Source organism: Myotis lucifugus, unplaced genomic scaffold (assembly GCF_000147115.1).
Source record: "Myotis lucifugus unplaced genomic scaffold, Myoluc2.0 scaffold_94, whole genome shotgun sequence".
Taxonomy (NCBI): domain Eukaryota; kingdom Metazoa; phylum Chordata; class Mammalia; order Chiroptera; family Vespertilionidae; genus Myotis; species Myotis lucifugus.
This window is the reverse complement of record NW_005871142.1, coordinates 2,968,252-2,972,115: the sequence shown is the minus strand read 5'-3', so window position 1 is coordinate 2,972,115 and position 3,864 is coordinate 2,968,252. Positions and strand designations below refer to the sequence as shown.

General features: G+C 50.1%; 1 pseudogene; it reads left to right on the top strand.

The window, feature by feature from the left end:
- Positions 1-404: 404 nt before the first annotated feature.
- On the top strand, positions 405-976 carry LOC102431165 (annotated as a pseudogene).
- Positions 977-3,864: the final 2,888 nt, after the last annotated feature.

Genomic DNA, 3,864 nt, shown 5'->3' with positions numbered 1-3,864 from the left:
TCCCAGGAGGAACTGAGCTCAGCCAGCCCCTCCGCAGCTGTTCCGAAAAAGAAAGCCAAGGAGAGCAGAGTCTCGGATGATTGATGGGTGTGTGTGTGTGTGTTTTTCTCTTGCTCCTGTGGATTTTTCAGTAAAAAAGAAGAGGCTTATTTCTCCTTTTTCGTTGATTGTAATACGGATCAGATCTCCACTCCTCCGTGGCCTTTGAGGAATGGTGTGAGGAGCTGCTGGATGTTAACGAGAGAGGCTGAGAGGAGGCAGAGGAGGTGATAGGTCGCTGTGTGCCTGGGACTTCCGCAGCCGGCTTCAGGGCTGATTGACCCAAAATGAACCCATCTGCGGGGTTCAGGGGTGGCGTGGATACGGGCATGGGGTAGTTTGATCTCCAGGTGAGCCCAGGGACATAAATGCACAGTCGTATTAAAACCTGGAGGGGACGCCCTTTCGTGGACGCCGGGGAGCCGGGCGGAGGGTGTGGACTTCAGCCCGGCGTCTCGAAATGCATCGTAATTCCTGTCCACTGGATTGTAAGGTTTCTGTGGGAAATCTTGGGAACAACGGTAACAAGACTGAGTTGGAACGGGCTTTTGGCAATGACGGGCCACTCAGGAGTGTGTGGGTTGCTAGAAACCCTCCCGGCTTTGCTTTCGTGGAGTTTGAAGATCATCGAAATGCAGCTGATGCTGTCCGAGAGCTAGACGGGAGAACCCTGTGTGGCTGCCGAGTAAGAGCGGAACTGTCCGATGGTGAAAGGAGAAGTCGAAATCGAGGCCGGCTTTCTGGTTGGAGTCGTCGCTCTCGAAATGATTATCGGCGAAGGAGTCCTCCACCTCAACGCAGATCTCCTAGACGGAGAAGCTTCTCCCGTAGCCCGACCAGGTCCCTTTCCGGAGATAGGAGGGGAGAGGGATCACTATCTCGGGAGAGAAATGATAGGCCCTCTCGATCCTTCTCTAGGTCTCGGGAGCCGATCTAGTTCAAATGAAACGAAATAGAAGACCAGTTTCCAAGATGTACAGGAAATAACTTCCTTTGATAGGAGTATGTACAGAAAATTTAAGCGTAGTGCATTTAAAAAATTTTTTTAATGCTGTCATTTGTAATGTTTTGTGAGAATCTGTTGAATAAAGTTTTGATTACAAAAAAAACCCCAAAACCTGGAGGGTCTGGCTCTATCCACCGCCAGGTTTGGGACTCCAGGTGGCCTATCTCCCTACCCTACTGCCAATTCTCTGTTTCAGCTTTCTCAGGAAACCCTCTTTGGTGCCTCTGTTTCACCTGTGGCATAGTCAGTGCCTTCCGGCCTGGAGGATTGTCTTCTCACCTCCCGTCTTGTTCCTCCTCACCACCTCTTCCCCCAAACTGGGCTCTGCCTCTCGGTGTGAACTTGGACCCATAGCCAAGTCCTCTGGGCCTCAGCTTTCTCCTCTCAAGTGGGGAGAGCAGCATCGGCCACAGGGCATTATTGGGGGAGGCAGAGAAGACAATGTCAGGAGAGCACCCGGCTGTGCTCAGAGCAGTAAAATCTCGGGCGTTATTTCTGGCCCCAGCACCACCTTCCTCTCCACCAAGACAACTGAAGCAAGAGGTGCGAGCAGGATAACTCGGAACGGGCGGAGGCCTGACACGGTATCCCTGGGGAGGGGCTCCTGTTCTAACCAGTGACATGACAGTTTCCTGTCCCGTTTCCTGGCTGGAAAGAGATAACAGGAGAGGCCCTCACGTTTGGCTTTTGAGAAGAAACACCCAGAGGTTTTAAATGAACAGCGCTGGGGCTCATAGCCCAGAGTCGGACGCAGTTGGCCTGGGATGGGCGAGGCGTTGACAGAGGTTTGGAAAGTTGTAGAAGTTGGTGAGTTTGAGTAAGATGGGGAGGGGAAGAAGATCTTAATCCACAGAGCAGGGGCCCCTGGCTACTTATTCTACCCGATGGTCCTCTGTGGCCTCTTCCCGTGGTCACTGCAGGCTCCTCACAAACCCCAGTGGCAGGGGCAGGTGGATGGAGGAGGGGCATCTGTCTCTCCATGTTCCTTAGTCCCCATCTTTATTTTTAATTGAATTTATTGGGGCTAATAAAATCATATAGGTTTCAGGTGGACAGTTCTCTAATCCATCATTTGTATACTGTATTGTATGCTCACCACCCCACCTCCAGTCTCCTTCCATCACCATTTATCCCCACTCTACCCTCTACCTCTCCCACCCTCTTTCCTTCTGATAATCACCATACTGTTGTCTGTCTATGACTTAGTCCCCATCTTAAATACATCCTCATAGTTTTCTCGTAGAGACGCCGACATCCAAGGCCTGGTTTCTCAATCGGTACAGACTCTGAAATACCCTTTCCTGCAGATCTCACAGCCTTCAGTTTCTCACTTATATATACACAGATGTGATCCAAGCCACATTCCCTGAAACACATATTTACAAACATGTCGTCAAGAACTGTGAATGGTCACAGTGGTCGGCAAACTCATTAGTCAACAGAGCCAAATATCAACAGTACAATGATTGAAATTTCTTTTGAGAGCCAAATTTTTTAAACTTAAACTATATAGGTAGGTACATTGTTATTAACTTAATTAGGGTACTCCTAAGGCTTAGGAAGAGCCACACTCAAGGGGCCAAAGAGCCGCACGTGGCTCTTGAGCCGCAGTTTGCCGACCACGGGTCTAAGATATCCCCCTACTTGCAGGGTAAGGGTGAGCCTGCCGTAGTTTCTGTGTGGGAGGAGCCTAACCTTGACATGACTTAGTTCACTTTCTTTTATCCACTCATGAAAATTCTTTGGGCTCCTGCTGCGAGCCTGACCTGGGTATCATGCGATGGTACCCCCACTCTTCAGGAACCTACATACACCCACAGCAGAGAGATGGAAACTCAAATTGCCAGCTCCTTCCCTACCCCACACCTGCATGGCTACCTGATCACGCACCCAGACCTGTCCCCTTCCCTCAGCTCTTCCCCTTCAAAGGCGTGAAAATGTACTAGGACTGTGTGTTCCTGGCCAAAGTTCCGAGGCAGAGGTGAAATAGAGACGCGAAGAGTAGAGAATGGTGCTGAGTACCTTCAGTGTTTTGACGCTGCCCAGTCCCACCGCCCGGAGGAAACCAGCGCTGCTGTTTCTGTTTACTGTCTGGTGGTTAGCACCGCAGTGCCAAACGCGCTCAGACCTTGCTTTCATGGCTGGTTCACTGTGGGCGGTGCTTACTGACTTCCTGCCGTGAAAAGGGATCAATTTAGCACAGCGATTTTCAACCAGGGCGCTGCGAGCAGTTTTAAAACGTGTAACACCTGACTATTTAGCCAGGGGCACTGACCTCTTTTTCCTTAGCTTTCCAAATAAGAAAATGACAACGGCCAACACGACAAGAGCCATTGATGTGAATGAATAAAGATTATACTTTTTTGGGGGGGTCAGATTAGCAACAAATATTTTTTGGCGTGCTGCAGAATTGTAGTACTGAGTTTGTGTGCCGTGTGATGAAAAAGGTTGAATATCACTGATTTAGTAGTCTACTTCTTTCCCTCTCGGCATCCCAGTTCTTTCCTCGTTTTGTTTGTTTTTAGTTCTTCTATGAGTGATCCTTATCGCTTTAAATAATGTGCTTAAAACTTAATTCTCCATCAGCTTTGCCCAATGTATCCAGGCTGCTCGCTTTGTAGAGAGAAGAAAATGGTTACTGCCCCTCCACCTTTCTCTCCCTTGACCCCACGCGCACGCTCCCAGGAAAGGCCCATGTGAGGACACAGCGAGGAGATGGCGGCCGAGTGCAGCCGGGAAGAGGGCCCTCGCCAGGACTTGACTGTGCTGGCGCCCCGATCTCAGACTTCCAGCATCCAGACTGTAGGAAAAACTTCTGC